Source organism: Pithys albifrons, chromosome 2 (genome assembly GCF_047495875.1).
Source record: "Pithys albifrons albifrons isolate INPA30051 chromosome 2, PitAlb_v1, whole genome shotgun sequence".
NCBI lineage: Eukaryota > Metazoa > Chordata > Aves > Passeriformes > Thamnophilidae > Pithys > Pithys albifrons.
The window spans coordinates 45,197,632-45,219,723 of NC_092459.1; the positions used below are offsets into that span (position 1 = coordinate 45,197,632).

At 39.9% G+C, this 22,092-nt stretch overlaps 1 protein-coding gene across 2 annotated transcripts in view; it reads right to left on the reverse strand.

The window, feature by feature from the left end:
* The window catches only part of SESN1 (sestrin 1), a 78,715-nt gene that overhangs the window by 51,697 nt on the left and 4,926 nt on the right, over positions 1-22,092 (reverse strand). Inside the window, exon 1 of one of the 2 annotated variants that reach the window (XM_071548875.1) lies at positions 5,113-5,272. The exons of the other annotated variant lie outside the window; for it this stretch is intronic. The gene's annotated coding sequence lies outside the window, so the exon portion shown is untranslated. Of the gene's footprint in view, positions 1-5,112; positions 5,273-22,092 lie in introns of those variants that run through there. 2 annotated transcript variants of the gene reach the window in all.

Consider the following 22,092-nt stretch of genomic DNA (forward strand, 5'->3'; position numbering starts at 1 on the left):
TTTCAAAGTTTAGCTGTGCCTTATTAAATAAAAGCCATCCCAGGCACTCAGCAATAGGACAAGAGGGCACGGGCTCAAGCTCTGCCAGGGGAAATTGAAGTTGGAGATCAGAAAAAAATTCTTTCCAGAGAGAGTAATCAGGCATTGGAAGGGGCTGCCCAGAGAGGTGGTGGATTCCCCATCCCTGGAGGTTTTTAAACTGAGATTGGCTGTGGCACTGAGTGCCATGATCTGGTAAGTGGGCTGGAGTTGGACCAAGGGTTGGACTCGATGACCTCAGAGGTCTTTTCCAACCCAATTGATTCTGTGATTCTATGATTCCATGATCTCATTTTGCTTAAAATGTACCACCCCAACAATGACATTGAACGCTTATTCTTTCATATGAAGAAGAAACTGCAAAATACTGTTCCCATTCTCTAACAGGAATTAGAATTTTCTAATTTGAGCAGACAGCTCTGTTGTAATTTTACTGTTTTTCTGTGTACTAAACACAGAGCACAGCCCACCACAGTATGTAAAATTAGGATTTGTTTCCCCTCACATGCATGTCTTGCAGTTGTCAGGTCTGAAATGCCATCTGCTATTCAATCACACTTTTTGAGGCTTACTGCTAACAGCTTCCAGTTTTACTAACAAACAGTATCAGCAAATATTTTAGGAGATTAAGAGAGTGTCAATTAAGACAACAGAAGAAGAACTCTCAGAATTTCCCCACTAAATTTTTTCCCCTCCCTGGACAAAGGGAAGAGATGCATCCTTTGTCCCATAAAAGGGTGTAAATGGTACCAAAATTTATGTAAAGGGAAGAGCTCTGTGCTAATGCCTGCACTGTTCAACATTTTCATAGACAATACAAAAGACAGCTAGCTCCCTTTCAAACTTAGATCTGAAAGCATAGATTCTTACTTTAGGCTCACTAAATCTCAGGATATGCAAACATAATGCTGGCAAACCAAGGAAGCCCTAAATTGTTGTATCAGCCCTAAGGCATAGATAGAAAAGGTTCTTCTCAGGATTTCCTATAGCTTACAAAAGAAAATTAAGGGTGAGGGAAGCAGCCAGAGAAGCCCTTTCTTTAAGCAAGTCTTCACGAATCTCTGCATCAATGAACATGACTTCCTCCTTCCCACAGCTATCCTCACACTAATTTTAAAATATTCCACTTACCAGTCACAAGGCAAGCATAAAAGAAATAAGGCTGCTAGCTCTCCCACTCCTATCCAAGAGGAAAAAAAAGAGTGTTTTTTGTGGCAAAAGTCTCTTCTGCTTGTCATCTACCTTATTACTAACAAAAAAAAATTGGAAATCAACAATGCCATGACCATTCCACTCCTTCATTTGCAGCTGTTGAATTCCATGAGGTTTTTTTTACTTTTTAAGCTTTTGAAGAAGACTTTTCTCAGTCACTTTTCTGGGTTAATAACATAAACAATTAAATAGACTTGTGCATTGGAGAATTTTAAGTAACTTTTCCTGGTAATTTCTCCATAAATGTAGGTGCTATTTCCTCAACACTTTGCTCCAAAGACCAAGGAATTTTAAGAGGATAATGTGAAAGCTTATAAAACCATCACAGAGCATGCAAATATTTAAGAATGGAATGTCTAATACTGGCTAAGCAGCACCAATAACATATCAAGACTAGTCTTATAAAAATCTTGACACATTAAGAATAAGAAAAATATACTAGATAATTAGAGAATATTAGGAAAGAAAAATACAGGTGCTTATTCAAAAGCTGATTGGCAATTCAAATATTACTAACTATTGCTTTTATCCCTATTTAAATAGAAGCAAAACCAAATTAAGAGGTTTTTGGTAGTCAGCTTCTCTTGCCTTTAATCTTGCCCCTCATCCATTTTCATTCTCATTCTCCTGTGTATCTTTGCCTCTTCTGAAGGCAGTAACTCCTAGAGTCAATATTCCTGTATTTGGTGCTTGTCCAAATCCTTGCTGCTTGATAACAAGTGCCTTCTTCACAAACTAGCTTTTCACAGCCTTCTGCTTCTGTATGCATCCCATCTGAACCACAACAAAACTCACAGGTATTTTCCATATAATTTTCTACCCATGATTTCTTTTTTCTTTTGAGGGAGAGGAAGTAGGTTAATGAGTTCTGATGTATTCAGTTATGCCAGATACTTACTCAGCTGGAACATTCGCTGCAGCTGATCAAATCTCTCACTCAGTTATGATCTGGAGTTATTTTACTTAGGGCATCGCAACATTTTAGGTCCTTAACTTTAAAAAAAAAATCAAGAAAATTCCAGATCTATTTATATTGATTAAAATAATAAAAGAAGCCACAGCTCCATAAAACATGATCATAAGTAGCAACCTGATATTTACAAAAACAATGAAAGACAGTACTGCAAGTGTAAATATTTTACAGAGCAAACATAAAAACATGTTTAACAGAGTAACTGCTTTCAGTATAAGCTTAAGTGAATATATCATAAAATCTGAAAGCAACTCTAGTTAAGATAAAAGAAAGTTTTTGAGTATCATATATAGCCACCCAGAAAAACATAAACAACAGACCTAGATAACTCACACAGGCCTCATTGTACTCAGGAGAAAATAAGAAAGGAAAAAAACCAAAACCCAACCAACAAAATTCCAAAAACCTGAATTCATTCCACTCATCTAAAGTACTACAGCCATTTGAAAGAGGTTAACTGTGTTTGCTCCAGTTTATTTGGATATTAAATGCAATATAAAAGACCTCGAGGCGAAATGTAAAAGATCGTATCTTATTTTTGGGAAATAAACAGATTCCAGAGGTGTGTTCCTGCCCAGCCAATCCCAGGGCTGTTGTGCAGCTCTGCCACCTCGGCAAGCCCAATCACAGCCGCGCAGGGAAACCCGTTCCGCAGTTGGTGTCGGCGGTGCCGCTGATGAATGGCTGCTGCAGGGGAGGAGAGCAAGCTGTGTGGTGAACCTTTCTATTCGTGCCATCCGCTTTTCTTTCTTAAACGGCTGGGGGGATCAGCCTGGCACCCTGCATGACGTTCATGTGAATTTCGGCAGAGAAAACACTTATTTAAGCGAAAAGTGAAAACATGGCTTAGCTTCGTCCTCTCATTCTCAAACTGCACACTGCAATTTCTGCAAACTCACAGATTTACCATTACTTTGTATCTAGCTTCCAGAAAAGACACAGCATACGTATGGCCAGACTTCGAGAGCGCAGATTTGGGCAGGGCTCTCCCCACGTGGGTGTGCCCTTCCAGCCTGCACAGTGGATTTTTTAGGTGAGGCACAGCGTGCGCAGAACTGGCCCCACCGTTTAAGTCCTGAGGTTCATCTGCCACGGCCGAGCGAGCTTGGACAGTGACAGGGAAGTCCTCGGGACTGTCACAGCACCCGGTACTAACCGGGGCTGACCCTGCTGAGCATCCGAGATGTGACGGGATGGGATGGCAGGGAGGCATTGAACTGCCAGGGGACGGTCCCACTGAGACTGGAACTCAGGTCCTTGGGATTCAGAGTCCAGAGTGCTCTCCTTTACACCACGGGACCGCCCTGCAAACAGGTTCTGTTTGTTAGAATATGTCCTTCAAATATCCAAGGGCCTAACCTACAAGCCTTACTTATCTTGTAACTGCGCTGAGGCTGTGCTAGCATAAAGCATGCCAACCCAGGCTGGCTCCAAAGGTCACCATTTAAAAGGAATGCTTTACAATAATAAAGCCCATTACTGATTTCTAAGCTAAAAAGACTAGTAAACATACTGAGACCAGCAATTGGTTTTTTTTCTTTGGTTATCAAACACCATTCTTGACTGGTCAGATTGCATTTTGGCCAAATCCTGCTTTCCCTTATACTTTCACCATGGTGTGACTTGTATCCCAACATACTGTGCAGCATTGCTGTGTTCTGGTAAACAGCTTTCTCATTCCTCTAAGGTAACTACATTTCACTGGCCAGCAAAAAAACAGCTCAGTGTCTTGATAGCTATCCTACCCCGAAACTGGTATGTTTTAGGACTCTAGGGCAGGAAAATGCAAGTCTCAAAAGAAACTGCAACATCTCTTAGGTGAGATAATTTCTACCACATTCCATCTATATATAGTTTTCTTCACATTAGTATGTTATGCCATAGAAGTTTTCTAAAGTGTGCTAGTGTAGAGAAGTCAACTGGAAGTATTGCAACTTCAACTAAATACATTTCTATACCTTCATCCTAGCAGCTTTTCACAGAACTTTAAATTACAGGAAAGTTCCATGAGCATTATTTCCATTCTACAGACAAGCAAAATGAAATGGGGCTGTAACTCATCCAAGACCACACAGTAAATCAGAGAGTGGTGGGGTGAGGAGCAGAACACATCTGAACTGCCAGGGCATTCCCAGAACTGTTATGCCCATTTCAATATTACTGAAGCAGCAGAAGGTACACTCTGGGGAGAAATGCCAGAGGAAGATTTCTTATTAAGGAGTCTTGAGAAGTCAGAGAGAATGTTCACATGCCACATCCTTGAGAGATCAGTGTCTCGATTATATTTCTGTCCCCTCCTTGCAACAAGCCAACTTATAAAGTACCTTTCAACAGCAGGACACAGGAATGTGAATTTGACACCAAGCTGGCAAAGGCTTCAGAAGTTAAGATATGATCTTAAAGGCTAACTACAGTATCTTTGATTAGCAGAATTTAAAGCTGACATGTTTACATATTCACTGTAAAACCTTGCAAATGCAATGACTGGACAACAAAATAACCACGATCCCAGTGTTAATCTCTTAGGAAAAAATCTAAATTATTGTATTGGAGAACTATCTATACAGTTTATATTATTTAGTAAGAGTCATTTTAGAGAAGACTAATATTTAAATCAGCTTTAAGGTTGTTAGAGAAACTCAAGAAGGATTTTAGGACAGGGAATGTAATTTTCTGTGTTCAGACAGAACCAAAGTAGATATTTTGAATAACACTCAAATGGTAGCAAAATACACAGTCACATCATGCTACTAAGGGGTTTTCTTTTGGTTCACCAGTAAGGACTGGAAAAATAGTGCAAAAAGTCTCTGCACAAGCATGTTGAAAAAATCAAGTCAAAATAACAAAAAAAAAGCCCAAACAAACAAAAAACATTCTAGTACACTTACCTGCTTTCAGCAGTATCTTAGATTTATGCAGATGATCCTAAATTGTCCTGCTCTGTCATGGAGCTGCAACACTAAATTGTGACTACACAAGCTGACAGTTTTTCTTTCATTTGAGATTTCAGGCAGTTAAACAATGTTTGCTTTATTTCCTCACCTCCCCACCCCCATGTCCTGCCTCAGCAGTACCTTCTTCTGTCCTACCACCGTGCGTCACAGGGATGTGTTACTGCAGCCCCGCATCCTGCATGATGCAAGTGTGTGCAATCTGCAAGGGCTGGTACTGATACAGGCCCAGCATGTGCCTCATGGGCACAACAAAGCTGGGCAGGTCCTGTCTGTACAGCCAAGACAGAAATCAATAGCTTCATGAAGAAATACCAGTGGAACAGAACAGATCTTTAAAAATAATCTGTTGATTTCATGATGCATCATGAGATGCTGTAGGAAAATAGTAAGATGATAGCAAAGGAGGAAGCAAGAGCAGTGAGATGACTTGATGACAGAACAGGGAAAGGAAAAGCTGAAAGGGGTTCGGTTTAGGATACACTAGGATAGTCAACAAGTCATCAGACATGAATTTGATCCATGCCCAGAGAGCCAAGACGGAAAATGGAATCTGCAAAACAGAGAGCAGAGATGGTCTACCTCAAAGAAAATTAATGGGGGAAACAGTGAGGAGTGCAATGGCTTAGAGTAAGTATAAAAAAAGCTACAATAATCATACTATGCACATTTAGTTAACATGAACACAGAGAATGTGCACAAAACCACTGCAGTTAAAAATCTATGCTAACCTGAAAATAAAGACATTCATTGAATGGATTTTACCATTCACGTTGCTTTCATTTTCAGCTTCTGGCAGTCTAATACTTGCAAGTTCCACTCTTCTCTTACAATCCCTGGCTGCAGAGCTCAGGCGAAACAACTGGATGCTAACTGCCGTGTATTCTTTTGCCTTAGCAGGATATATGCTACTTCACTCCAATAATAGGATTTTATTTAGCAGTTGGTACAAAATAGGCATTAGAGTTATGATTCACTACTTGGTTGTCTCAATAATCTAACACTGAATGAACTTTTCTCCTTATTCCATGAAAGCCTCATGCCAGAGTTAAGCATCTGATTTCCCCTTCAGCTTATGCTCTCCCAAACCACTGGGTCTAGTAACTCAGAAGGGGTCCACACAGAACAAGCTGCTGTGGGATAGATTAAATCAATAAACATACACTATTTAGGCCAGGGACATTCCCAGATTTCCAACGGACAGAAATCAAGCACTGTCATCATTACCAGATTCCATTTTGCCTGAACTGCCACTTTCCCTGGTTCTACACACTAAGTGTAATGATCTGCAGTAAAGGGCAAAACGGAACCTGACCATCTTTCCAAGGACATCAATAATATAATCTTAAAAGGAAAGCTATGAGGTTTTTGTTTTCCTTTGGCTTTGCTGGTTGTTTCTCCATTTGATATTTTGAAGATTAGAACCTCACAGAAGAGGGAAGGAATAGCCACAAAGGAAGCCTGCTAACCTGACAATGGGCTGGCCTTCAGTTTTATGCTAGCTATTCCAGAAACAACAACCAGACAAACAAAAAACCCCACACCATTTTGAAGTTCCATATTTATAACTCCAAGCTTCTGATGTTCATGAAAGCTTTTACAACTAGGAGGTCACTAAACAGTCACCCCAGGTATTGTATAACTAATTAATGTCACTTGGGGAAGGTGGGGGGATATTAGCCCAGTCTTATGGGAAAACTGGCCATCATGAGCCACTTTCTTTAATCCACTGCCAATAGATTAAACCAATAATTGTCTACAGCACCACTGGATGTTTGGCATTTGCTACATTTCCTTCCTTTCCAAAATCTTTTAAGGAAAAGGTTTGAAGATGCTGGAATATATGCCTTAGCATGCAGGCATGCTTTAACACAGAAGGAAGAATAAACATCAATAAGAGGTGTTACCTGAGTAAATTCCCACAGCTGCAAACAATCAATTTACCACCACATTGCAAGTTAAATCTTGTCACTTCAGCCACAGCAACTGACAGGACACTCCCTGCTTGATGCGTTTTACACAGCAAATCAGACAGGTCAGTTCTCACAGATGAGCTACTCCAAAGTCAATGGAAATTTAGTTCACATGTCATCATGAAGCTGCCCCAAAATCAGCAGGCCTGGGTGTGAAGGGAAGTGTTACAGCATACCCTGCGAGTTCAGTCACAGAAAAATACTCAGTTGCTCTTCAGGTTGCAGATTCTCATGCTACTGTTCAGAAAACCTCTGCTATTTCAGGATGTCCATGGCCATCCTCAATGAGCAAGACCGAACTGCACACAGATCTAAGTTTGAATGAAGTTCTGTGAAACAGAGTAGAAGTACAGTATCACTAAAAAGACATGTATTTCATCTCCTATTGTTTGACATAATCAGTGGATGGAGAGACAAAAACACCTCTACACATTGAATACATGCTATTATGTCATCTAGCTGCTTGCTTGCTAGAGGCTTACTTCATTTGGCCAGAATATAAACTTGGAAGAACTTCAGGTTCTTTAATGGTAACGATCTAGTTCCTGCAGAGTGCATTCAAGTGAAAAAGCCTGACACGGGAAAATGTAAATAGCAACAAGAGGACACAGTTCTCTTCAAAAAGAACTTAAGATTTACCCTGTATTAAGCTCAGCACAGTGGACCCTGTTTTGCTCTTCCTCCAGACTGTCCTGCAGGTTCTGTAACCCTGTTTCAGCCACTTAGCTGTAGCAGTGCAGGTTACTCACATTTCGTTGCACTTACATTTTGAAAGCAAGTTGCAAAACCACTCCAGACCAATTTTTTCCTTTCCAGGTGCCAAACTTCTCTATGAAGTCTTATACAAACACCCACTGATATTTTAAACAACTGTTCTTCTTTTCCTTTGATGGCAACTTCTAGATGAGAACATTTTTCTCCAAAATTAAAGACAAATAAAGAGAAAATTTACAGAAAATACCAAGAAACACCCAGTTTTGGTTCAGACCTCCACCAAGAACAAGCAGGACCTTTCAGCTATAAAGAAAGAATGAACCTACAGTGCCCTCAAGTGTGAGGGGACATGAATTGGAAGAAGTCTGGAGATCTACTAGGAAGAGACCAGCTCTCAAGCCTTCAGAAAGGACCCTCACTGAAGAAAAACATGCTTACCTGTACTGGGGCAGGGGAATAATTGTCCTTATGCATTAGGACTGACTGTGTACTATAAACATGTGCAAGAAACAAATGACAAAACATGTCCACTTTCAATTGCTGTTTCAAATGTTTGTGAACTGGAAGTTTTGTGTGAATTCTCATCACAGGAACATTACAAAGGTAGTTTAGTTATCTAGTGCAGAAGCCTCTAAATAGTATTTAAAAGAAGAAGTATCTTAGTGGAAGGTCAAATTTTATACTTTACAGACAAGTCCAGTGGTGCTTAAGACAGAATCACAGACTGTTCTGAGTTGGAAGGGACCCACAAAGATCATCGAGTCCAACTCTTAAGTCAATGGCCCACACAGGGGATTGAACCCATGACTGACAACAATATTTTCTCAGTATTATCTGAATCTCTTAGCAAAGTCTATCACCCAGGAAAACTAAAGTTTTATTACAGTTATATAAAAATAGAGGAGGGCAATGCACCTTAACTAGCACTCACAAAAACCTGCAAGTCAAGTTGGAACTCACCTAAGTCAGTGTCCTAGTTCAACAGGAGGGACCAGTTAACACTGTGTTATTCTACCCCCTCTATTCATTCCCCAAGGACAAGGGACCATTAGCAGCAGTTGCCCAGGGAGTCATTAGCACCTTCACACCCAGCCTGAGGGGGCATGGCTGCTAAGGGGCCATCAACAGTTCAACAATACCCCCTGGCTCCCAGAGTTAATCACCCATTGTGTGAGTCCCCGCCCAGGGGGAGGGACTGGGTGCTCCCTGAGGGTATATAAGTGGTGGGTAAGAAGACCTTGGGAACTTCTTGTCAGATCCAGAGGAGCAGCAAGACCTTAACAGGAGGAGATCACCGCTCTTGGCCAGGCTACAGCCCTCACCTGCACCAACAGGTTTTTCATTTCTTTTTTTTTTGCTTTGGACTTGGGGGGAACCAGGTGGGTCTCAGCACAAGGGCAAACAAACCCCCTTGGGTTTGTGCCCCAGGACACTGGGTTATACTGCTGGGTTTTGTGAGTTGAAAGCAATTTCTCTTTGTGTCAGTGTATTTATTGTAATATTATTATTAAATTTTAGCCTCTGACTTGTAATCTCTCTCGTGGCGAGTTCATCTCCCCTGCTGGTTCACCTTTAAACCAGCACAGTCAGCCAACAGGAAGCACCAAAGACAGGCACGCATCTTCAGTCCAGCCTCTCACCGTGCTACAGCTTTCTGCCCACCACCAAAGACAACTGCATCTATTCAAGGCCACAACCTCGAGCCCAGAGACTGATGGCTCTCACCTCAGCAGTTAGATCACTTAAGACAGGGGTCAAGTCCAAGTTATTAATGAGCCCAAGGTGATTTCACCTCCTCTCTAAACAAAGTTAAGATTTTTTAATGCTGGCAATACTGTCAACACTGCATTAGTCCTGCTTTACATGCAATTCCTAAGGTGCTCACTGGCCCAGAAAACGAGAGCACAAGCTAGTCCAATTCTCTTCTCTTGATGCCTAAGCATGTAAGGGGCATGACTTTGAATCACCCCAGGGAGAAAAGGTGCTGAACCTCTCTGGGAATGCTCTAACCACTAAACTATTACTAAGGAGTGGGAGGGATAGCACTGTTTTGTTTTGTGCAAAGCCCATCTGATAGGTTTTCAGTAAACATGCTCCAAGAACACCATGTTCTGCAAGCCCTGAGAGAAGATAGAGGGAAACATTTAATCTCTGGATCCAGAGCAAGCTTACTTGAGCATAGGTGTGGAACTATTCCCCACTGCCAAACCTGAAACACCCTCATGCGTGGCTGATGAGATTCTGCCAATGCTCATTGACTTCAGCTATAGGGTTAGGGGTTTGAAGCTCTAAACTGGGGCAGAAACACAAGCTTCCTAAATTCCTTTCCTGTCTTTGGACTGCCTAGTTGTCTTTCAGTGACTTAGTGAAAATCAGAACCTTTGCCTTGCTGAATAATTATAATACAGCACAGAGGAATCATCATGTTGGTGACTCTAAGTGCCAAAAATCTGAAGATAATCTTGTTCCATTAAAAAAAAAAAACCAAGCAAACTAACAAACAAAAAACCAAAACCCAACCAAAAAAAATCCCCACCAGCTGTACAATAAAAACATTAGTTCTGAAAAGTAAAGCATTCTGATACTAGCAACTACCAGAAGTTGAGTCTACCTAGTTGATTCCAACTTTCAACTTTTAAGCTGGCATTCTACTATAGGAAGAACTTTTTCCTGTTAGGATAACCTTTTCCTACAGGGCCATCTGTTGCAGAACCTCACCTTTTTTATTGTTATTGTGAACAACATCTCTCAAACAAAGCAGGGACAAACTGTTCCATGAAAATACTGCATAGTAAGCTCTGTCACAACCATGAACTGAATGTAGACCAAGTGGCTGAGTCACCATTCACCTCTAGGAGGCCGTAAGAAACACGAGATTATTGCACATGAAAAGACCTCAAAGATACAAGCTGTGTATCTTTTGGTTGCATACATATCATAAGGGAGTTGAAACAATTTGAAGAGTTCTTTGTTTTCATCAGAGGCCACAAGCTCCAGCACCCTTTCCTCCCCTCTTCTTTAATTAGAAATACCACCTGTGTTCTGGTGCATTAGAGACTGGTAGTAAAATTTTAGGGAAATGTACAGTCTGTTGAGTCACTGCTACAGCCAGAGCTGAATTAAATTAAGAACCCTTCCTGCTAGATGAGGCCTTGCCATCAAGTCATACAGCAGGATAAAAGCTAAAATGCTGCCAGAAGGTTTCAGCATCAGGGTTCTTCTGAGCATGCCTGAGCAATTCCTGAGTAATGCCCCACAGTCACAGAGCAAATAGTACAATTTCTTCCAGCAAAGCATGGACTGCCAATGGCAAAGAATTGTCTTCTTCACTATCTTCTCTTATAGTAGTGGACAGTAAATGGTATTTAGATAGATTTTAGCCTGGACAATACAGGAGTTTTACTCTGCTTGTACTAGGAAAATAAAAGGTAGCAAACAGCAACAGTACCATACAATACATGATTTTACTTAAGATAATACAGTCCAGCAGAAAATATTATTTTATTCTAGAGATAGGTTAAACATGTTCATAGAATCATAGAATCAATTGGGTTGGAAAAGACCTCTGAGATCATCAAGTCCAACCCTTGGTCCAACTCCAGTCCATTTAACCAGATCATGGCACTCAGTGCCACGGCCAATCTAAGTTAAAAACCTCCAGGGATGGTGAATCCACCACCTCTGGGCAGCCCATTCCAATGCCTGATTACTCTCTCTGGAAAGAATTTTTTTCTGATCTCCAATTTTCCCTGGCAGTGCTTGAGCCCATGCCCCCTTGTCCTATTGCTGAGTGCCTGGGAGAAGAGACCAACCCCCACCTGGCTAGAACTTCCCTTCAGGTAGTTCTAGACAGTGATGAAGAATTGTCTTCTTCACTATCTTTCCTTACAGTAGCGGACAATTAATGGTATTTACACAGATTTTAGCCTGGACAATACAGGAGTTTTACTCTGCCTGTATTAGAAAAAAAAAAGATAATACAGTCCAGCAGAAAAAAATATTTTATTGTAGAGATGGGTTAAACATGTTCATGGGTTATGTTTTGTTTAATAAGAACTAAAAAGTCCCCAAACACTAAATGTCAGCCCTTCCCTCCCACTTAGAATATACTCTTAGAAAGTCAGTTAGCTGCCATGTGCTAGTTGAAAATTCTTCATTGGTAAGCTCAAAAATAAAGTTAGGAGTTATTCACCTTGACTCTGACAATTTCATTTCCCTCAAGGTCCTTCAGAAAGATCCTCGCTGGATCCTTCAGAAAAAGAAACCAGCCTGATTATGGCTATTATTTTCACCTAGTGCCTACAATAGTATTTTCTGATAAGATATGGGGAAGTCTATGCCAAGAACAGCAACACAAGACAGCATCATACATACTTAGGACTATTTCCTTCACAAACCTCAGCTTTTTGACCCCAATCATTTCAACTATTAAAACATTGCTACAGTTGAGTAGGGGATTTTTTGGTTGTTGTTTTGGAATTTGGGGAGTTTTTAATATGTGGGAATGTATGCATTCTGTATTTAGAAGAGGTGAATTCTAACAATACCTTCTTTCAGTTTTGTTTTTTTAAAGACATATTGATGAAAAGTCTTGATTAGCACTATAGAGATAAAATTTGGGAAGTTTCAGTTGAAGACAAACACATCATAAAACTGAAATACTGACAATCATGGAATAAAAATAGGCATGCAACAGGAATATAGTGGTGAGCATTCTTGACATAAAGTGCTGATTCACCTACTATCACAAACTTGTTACTCGTGCATGCTCCTCTTTGCCCTTTCTCATAACTGCATCACTCATCATTGCTTTCATATCTAGCTAGAGAAATTAGTCAGTTACAATTATATAATTTTTAAAGAAAACTAGTAAGATACCGTCACCAACCAAAACTGTCCTAAAAATACACACCCATCTCAAGATGCTTTCATGTTACTATTCTGTAACTAGAAATAGCTTGAGACAATAAGGACAAAAGTTTCATCTTTCAAGAGTTTTAGAGTAATAGATCACAATTCACGTAAATGTTACTTCAAACAATTAAAAACCTGGAAACAAAACATGAGACATGACGTCTCCCCCAAGTGTTCCTTCAAATTCATTACATCTTTCTGGAGTGGGTCCATCAGCTTAAGTTCATTCCGTGTGGAATTCTGTGAAGCATGCACAAGTGAGGAAGGAAGACCTTGCTGCAGCTAATTGAACTGTTGTGGACTTTATTTATTTACTGCTGTGGTAACTGGCACACCTGGTAGCCCACAGTGAGCCAATTTGGTCCTGAAAACACTGTAGCTGCATCCATATGACATTACAGTTAACCTCCTAGGCCCAACTACAAGGTGCACCACCACAAAAATAGATGTACTGTGCTTGGAGGCTCAGTATGGCCCATCGAAAACACGCTTCCTACAGCTCCACTCAGGATGTAACTTTTCAGATGAAGAGGCAAGTGTCGGTTTGGCACAGTAACCACAAGCCTGATGGCCACAGAAACTCTAGGAAACCTGAAATCTGTAAAAGGAGACACATGACTGTTCACAATAAATGTTTTGAAATGGAATCCTGCAGCCAGGTGTCGAGATACTTTTGGACAGACCAACCAGCACACAGCCTCAACCCTGTAAGCACGTGTATTGAATTGTATGTATGGCCAGACTGGGCAAAGGAAGATTTGGGCAGGGCTCTCCCCACGTGGGTGTGCCCTTCCAGCCTGCACAGTGGATTTTTTAGGTGAGGCACAGCGTGCGCAGAACTGGCCCCACCGTTTAAGTCCTGAGGTTCATCTGCCACAGCCGAGCAAGCTTGGACAGTGACAGGGAAATCCTCAGGACTGTCACAGCACCCGGTACTAACCGGGACTGACCCTGCTGAGCATCTGAGATGTGACGGGATGGGATGGCAGGGAGGCATTGAACTGCCAGGGGATGGTCCCACTGAGACTGGAACTCAGGTCCCTGGGATTCAGAGTCCAGAGTGCTTCACTTTACCACACATGAGCAGTTCTGTTAATTCAGGGATGCTCCCAGGAATGACATTAAGATTTTTTTTTCAGGATAATGTCAAAATTGTATCTTGTACACAACACTGTTAATGAAGTGCCTGCTGGCTTATTTGTCATCTGTAATTATTAGATCATCAGATAGCAATAATGTACCTACCCTCAGTAAAGCAGGTCCCTCTGCAAATGTGACCATAGATAGAATCATAGAATCGACTGGGTTGGGAAAGACCTCCGAGATCATCAAGTCCAACCCTTGGTCCAACTCCAGTCCATTTACCAGATCATGGCACTCAGGGCCACGGCCAATCTCAGTTTAAAAACCTCCAGGGAAGGTGAATCCACCACCTCTCTGGGCAGCCCATTCCAATGCCTGATTACTCTCTCTGCAAAGAATTTTTTTCTGATCTCCAACTTCAATTTCCCCTGGCAGTGTCCCCGTGTCCCCTTGTCCTATTGCTGAGTGCCTGGGAGAAGAGACCAACCCCCACCTGGCTGGAACTTCCCTTCAGGTAGTTCTAGACAGTGATGAGGTCACCTCTGAGCCTCCTCTTCTCCAGGCTAAACAACCCCAGCTCCCTCAGCCTCTCCCCATAGGGCTTGTGCTCCAGTCCCTTCACCAGCCTTGTTGCTCTTCTCTGGACTCGCTCCAGCACCTCAGTATCTTTCCTGAACTGAGGGGCCCAGAACTGAACACAGTACTCAAGGTGTGGCCTCACCAACACAGAGTACAGGGGAAGGATCACTGCCCTGGTCCTGCTGGCCATGCTATTTTTGATACAGATTCATTACTTCATTTCCACTACAAGAGAAAAATAAAAAAGATTAAGATATTTCTAGAACTTAAGAATTTGCTTCAATAATGAGAATACTCCCTTTAGGATACTCTCCTGCAGATGAGTGGATTTCCAAATCAGACCATACTCTGAACAGTCATTATCCCATCTAATTAAATGAAGGGAAGGAACTGCCACAAGGACATAATAGCTGTTTCTCTTCTATATTTGCAACAGAATATTAAACAGCATGCTGGTTCAAGGCTTTTATTCATTTTATAACCTTCAAAATCATTAAGAATTACAGTAACTTCTTACAAGAAGCTTCCCCTTGCGATCTGTAAGTGTCAGGGTTCAACACTTCCCAAAAAGAGCTCAATAGTCACAGACTATTCTGAGTTGGAAGGTACCCACAAGGATCATTGAGTCCAGCTTTTAAGTCAATGGCCCACACAGGGGATTGAACCCATAACCTTGGCATTATTACAACCAAGTGTTAACCAACTGAGCCAATCTCAGGGAAGCACAAACTATGTAAGAGGTATCAATCATTTTGAAGAGAAAGTAGTTTACAGACAATTATCCATATTAAAACTGTCAGTCTCGAAGGGATGGAGTCCTTGATTTCAGTGAGCATCAGAATCTACTGTTGCACCAGATACAGAAAATGAGCCTCAAACAAGGCTATTGAATTACATTATCTCTGGCTTCTGATACATACAGAAGGAGAAGACATTTCACATAGTATTATCTCTAGTAAAATCCCTCAGTACTATTTCAAAATGAAATAAATTATGCTTGGCTTCAGAATTTAGAGAGTTCTTTGTTAGATTGCCTGTCTCTTATCATACTGAATATACTTAATAACAACTTACAGCATGTATCTTTCCAGTTTGATTTCCATTTACATTTCTTGGATGTTTTGGACAACAAAGGGACTTAATCAGTTTTACAAGTTGGATTTTCCACTCTTATTTTAATCAAATATTCATAGTGCAAATATTTAAAGATTAGTACTTATTTTTCTGCTGAAGTTAGGAAAACACATAATGATACCATTTGTTCGTTTGTTTCTGTTACAGAATCAAGAAGACATCTCCTTATAACTGCCTAAACCAACTACACATAAAGAAAAAAAAAATCTGAGGGGCCTTTTTCCTAACGTAATTCTAGTACATAGTATTTTGGAAAAATGATGGCATACCCAGTTCATGTCTTGACAAAACTGTCATGTTTTCATTCCTAATCACCCTTATTTAAAAACTAAAATCTTTTAACATTAAGGCCTGATGTCAAGTTGATGCCTTAAAATACAAATTTTATAGATTTTAAAGCATCAAAGTAATGAAGGAAAGAGAAGCAACACTTGACCTTCCCAGTTTACACACACTCTTCCAAGAGATTCCAGACAGTATCAGCCAGACTTGTCATGTTCTGAATAGTTAGAAAAGCAGAATACTACAAACCAAGATACCAATATGCCGTCTAAAAGTCAGACAAAAACATTTCCATTTGGTTTATTTTCTTGCATCAGAACAGAACAGTAGCAATAAAAAATGCCAGAATTAAGCTTCTCTTGTAGAACACTATACATCAGTTTCTAGGTAAATAGAAGCAACCACTAAAAATGAATCTAGGTAGAGTTACAAGGCTTCCAAAAACTTTTTCATAACACAAAAGGAAGGACAGAATGGATGCATATGAAGTTAGGGCAAATGCCAAAAGCAATCTTGTCCTGGTAAGGACTTACCTTCATAACACAATGAGCTCCACAAAACATTTTGTGCATGGCAGCTGCCAAATATTTAGTACTCTTGAACCAACATAAGTTTGCACTCAGCAATGACTCGAAATTCAGAAAAACAGAAAGCTTAAGAAAAACTTTTTTCTCTTTTCAGTCTTTCTTCTACATGGAAATCAGTGTGAGTGTAGTTTAAAACTTACATTAAATAAATGGAAAATCCTAACAAACAGCTTAATCTGAGTGGAATGTGGTGTTGGCAAACCAGCTGCATTTTAAAGCTAAAAGTTTTGTTGCACCAAAACACCAGGAACAGGGGAGGCTCAGCAACAAGCTGCAATGGAAAAAATCTTTCCAAAAAGAGGTTCTCCTCCCCACTGAAAAAAAAAAAAAAAGGCAGCGCACAGGAAAGGCTTCAGAGTTTTAAATAAGTTTCCATTTTCAAGTTTGTTCCTCCCTTTGAACAAATACCATATTATTCAATGTTTATTCTCTAGGAGTTCAGGGATTCTTTAAAAAATACCTGTCTTGGAAGAAAACTGTTTAAAACCAATTCAATAGCAAGCAAGAATATCCCAAGAGGGAAATTTAACTAAGTTGCTACACCTGGAGTCTCAAAACTTAGGACCACAAGGCCTGTCAGCTATTTAGGCAGACAAAGGACCTGACACCAAGAAATCCTTCTTATTGACTCCAGAAAGCATGGAATAGTGAAGCAAAGTTACAATTTCTAATTAATTTACAGTAAAAAAACCCATGTTTTCAGAAGCACTGTGCTTTTGTTTAGTACAAAGCCTGAATTGGAAGTAGTTCCTGCAGTTGCACCAGAGGGAGGCTCACCAGAGTACATGACATCAGTGCCATCACCTCTGTTTTTAAAATACCAGCCCAAATATATATTTTGGGAGAATATTTAGGCACTGTAATGCAACACTGGGTGAGATACTTTGAACAAAAATTACTTGAAATAACAAGCCTGGTTTCTGCATAAAGCTGAAGTAAGGAAAATGGTTAATTGTTTACTAGGTTTAAACAGAACTAAACCAGTTCACCTTCCCAAACCAACTTTTGGCAGGCATCTAACCTAAACTTTCCAGAATAAAAAAAGACAAAGAAAAAAAATAAAGTCAAAGTCATTGGAAACATCAAGAAAACAGTAAACAAGAAAAAAACTTCACCACTTAACCTTTTGGATTTAATTTATGTGTGTAGCTACAAGTGAAGAGTTCCATGTTTCACTTCATTTCTGGAGAGAGACCCGAGCTTTTCCCACCCTCCCATCCCCCTTAAACTGTAAACAATTTACTGGAATAGAAAACCATACTGACAGCAAACCATATTTTTGGAAATTTAAACACTCAGTATCCACAGGAAAATATACTCAAGCTTTCAAAACTATTTTTTCTGGCCCACAATGGTATATTCAGTACTTTTCCACTGTGTTTATTTTAAAAGGAGAAACCCTGACCTGAAAAAAAAGTCAAGACTAAGATGATAAAACAGCAAGTATTTCTTCAGTGCTCACTTTACACTTGACACAGTCAGACAAGGCAATTTTATTTTAAGTAAGGCACCTTGGTCAAGCTAATGGAAGATGTATTATCTTACATGCCCTAGGAGTCCATACATTTATTCTTTTATGTAATATAATATGCTAATTAGTTTTGCATATAGTATGCTAATTTATAAACCTTTTCAAAGTCTTAGTGCTTTTCACTTTGCTTGAACATCTCCTCAAGATGCACAAAAATTCTTTGTATGTGAGCAAAAAACATCCAAATGCATGCCAAGACCCTAAAGTGAAGACATTTATTTACATATTAAATAGGAAAAACAAATTATTTAAGATTAAAATAAAAATAAACTGGCCTTTTGGCAACTTAAAGCACAGAAGAACTTGTAGCAATATCAGTGCAGAGAGGGGAAGGATCACTGCTGCTCTCACACTATTACTATCAGAGAGAGAAAAGTAATTTAAGATAAACATTAAGTTGATACTGGAATACATGAGTGTAGACTGGAAAGGCTCATCTCCAGCTGGGAGTTGAAATGAATAGCCAGTTTCTACAAGTACCTCTAGAAAGAGAAGCAGAGGACAAAGAAAAATGAAAAAAAAAAATCTAAAAAAGAGCTCATGTGACTTAGCAACTACTAGATCAGGAGAACAGACGCTGTTATTTACAAAATGCATTCAAGCTGAATTATTTCTGGTTTCCAGAGATCTCTAGATATTAGCTAGATATTAGCTCCTATAAAATAAAAGCCAGGAAACAAACCTTTCTTATCTAAGCCACCAGTGCACACTCTGTAGTTGCTCATCTCATTTCTAAAGAGATAAGGACATGTTTGTGTTCGATTTCTTCAGTGTAAAGTACTTCAGTGCAGTCAAAAAATAAAACCCAAGATAATATTATCAAATGTGCGCTTCACTCTTCAATTCTTTTGAAAATAAACATTCTAGCTGTGATGCCCTAAATATCAATTCAGCAGAGTCACAAACATACATTTACAGATCAAATTATTCCAAGCAATTATAAGAAAAAGTTGACTAAGCAAAACTCATTTCCATACAAGAAGATTGGCATACAGTTAGCACAGAAAATTATGGAATGGCTCCAAACACAGAAGCAGCATTAGAACTGACCCAGATACCTTCCTTTACATCACTTTGAGAACCTCCAGTGTTTTCAAGTAACTCTTTATTCAAAGCAAAGACATGTCCAAGGTCAGGCAATTCTGTAGCTGACAAGCTCAACAAAAGAAAATTTCCCTTCATCTCTCTCAGCAGACTGAAGCCTGAAGAAAGGATGCAAGTAAGCTGAAAGAGTGAGGAGGCAGATAAGGCAAGCTAAGTATTACTGATAATTTAAGTTTTTTAACAAATACATTCCCACCCCTGCTCAGAATATTCCCTGACATGTCAAGATTAAGCCTTCTCCCTTAACTTCTCCAGCACCATACAGGTCCATCATCAGCACATGTTCACAATAAACACTATGGAGGAGCAGAAGCTGTAGATGAGACTAATCGTTCAAGTGCATCATGTGATTACTTCAGTAATCTCTCCCAATATTGAGAAAACCAAGAGCATCTGAACACCACAAAAATACCCTTACAGCTGTTTTCCAAACTAGTGACCTGGTAAAGTAACATGTGGATTTTGAAGGGAGCATCCTACAATAAGTAATTAACTCCATTCCACCTAATTGCTGGAAGAGACAGAACATACTTTTGCAATGAAGTGAACGCACAAAAAAGGATGTTTTAATTCTCTTTATATAAGAGTACTATGGGAAACAAACCGATTTGGGTATTGGCGCTGTGCAGGGAGACTAGTCAGCTTCCAGATGGATCAAATTCACCACCACAAGTCAGGATCCTATATTTAAATTTGTGAGCTTGAACAGACTATAAATTTCATCAGACACCTTTCTATGGTGACTGACCAACAGCAACCACCCCAACCACGCAGCAGGACGCAGTCAAAAGAAATGGACAAAAGAAATCCCACAACCCAGCAGATGTGCCGAGCTACAGATCTCAACATTCACTAAAGAAAGTTACTTGCGTTGTGCAGGAAGGCTAAAAACAGATTTTAGACAAAGTTATAAAGTCACTTATCAAAGATTACACTAAAAGCAGATTAAAGATTTCCAAAGTTAGCCAGTCTTCTGTGATACCAGAGTCATCAGGTTAAACCACTTGAAAGCAAGAAGCATAATTGAGTTTCACACTTATTACTCTTAACAAGCATGTACCCCAGAGCTCAGACATGGAGCATTCACAAAGCAAAGAGTGAACCCTCTTGCGAACTCACATTGCTAGAAAAAAATACAGCAAGGAAACAGAAAAGTAACTCCTGTTTTATCCTTTATGGACAGACACACGGGAATCACTACCTGCTCTCCTAGCAGAGGCTTTACTTGTCCTACCACTGTGGCAGAGCAAGAGGACATGATGGCTGCTTTGTCTGTGACTAGAAGTCTTCCCATTCCTTCTGGATGCTCATTTAATTTAAAGCCACACAAGCGTTTTGCCATGATTTGGAAAGGTAAGGATATCCCATTCCATGTGCACTGCCAAGCAAGCCGAAATCACAGTCAGTGCCCAAAGGCTGTAAGACAGAAGGATGTATTTGGCTGCTGACATAAGCCCTCTCTTCTGTGCTGTAACAGTCCTTGGCAAACTATGGAATTCTGTTACATTTATCCCACAGAGGAGTAGGCCTGAGAAAACAAAGAGGTACTCAGAGCCCCCCCAAGCCCAGCTGATGGTTTTATGTAAGAGACAGGTTCCACACCACAAGTTCCAGCACTACCTGTCTAGTAAAATACCTTAGAGATCATAGGAAAAGGCCTTAGATGGTGCTCATAGTCCCTCCAAGCAGTTACCAACACAAAACACAGACAAAGAGACTGGAAAGAAAAATCATCCAGTTAGCAATATCCTGCCTTTCTCAGGGAAAGATCAAATAAATACATCACTCCTGCCAGATTTTTAAGAGCAGTTGAGACAGAGTTCTAGTGACAAACATGACATGCTTTACTACCCTAATCTTGACATTTTCCCCAAATGTCTAGCCCAAGTCTTTCTGGAATTTACATCCATTGATCATTCATTCTAGCTCATGTTTGCTTCCTTTTTACAGCAGTCTCTTCATCCCCTCCATCCCCCATTTCTCTGGGAATGTATTGTCTTAGATCCATTTAGCTGACTATACCACCACTAAATACTTCAAACTTCCTTCACAAAAAAACCAGAGGACTAGAAGATATTATACAAGCTCACATTAACTATCAAAATAATTTTAAATTATATGGCTGCTCTCCAGTATTCTTACTCTCCCCCCCAGCTTGTAATCTGCAATTCAACAAAGCATGAAAATTTATTACTCCAGATTGTGTTGGACAGGACCTTGTGGAGTCTGTACCAAGTACTTGTTACCTGACCTCAACTGCCTTCTGGGGATGGTTTTCTAGCTAATTTTACTCATTACAGGGTAGTTTATAGATCATAATTCCCTATCTTGCTAATAAAAGTATCTTGTGAACATTAAGAACTACAATATATCAACAGTGACATTATAAAACCTCTCTCCACCACAAGGCCTGTTACTGCATCATAGAAGTCATAGCAATGCTGGATTTAAAAGAATTTATCCTGGATAAATCTGTTTTGGCTGTTGCTCAACTTCTTCTCCTAGGCACTAAAAATGTGTTTCACTACTGGTCCAATATTTTAGCTTGAGCTGAAGTTAAAATTCTCCAGCTTCATCTTCATCCCATCCGACTTAGTCCACACTGAACAGAAACACACCAATTAATCTTTTTTAGTCTGCTACTTCTCTCCACTGTCTCAAGATTCCAATCCACTGTATGAGATTGCCTGACCTAAACTGGGGTTTTTTAAGCACCTTGCAATTAATTTCATCAGGCCCTACCATATTAAAAATCTGTTGCTTATTCAAGTAACTTAGAGGTTTTTCCCCCACTCCTAGACTAGGAAGGGACTTATATTTGCTTTTATCATGACTGGATTAGCCCTTTCAGAAAACATTTCAATCACCTCAGCGTCATCTGTTAACCATTAATCTGTGAATCTTTTATTTCTTGCTTTCTTTCAACATTCATTTTAGCTACACCTCCTTAAGTGTTTGGCCATCCCAGCTTTATTCATGCATCTTTGTGCACTTTGCACCTTCAGCAACACAGTTT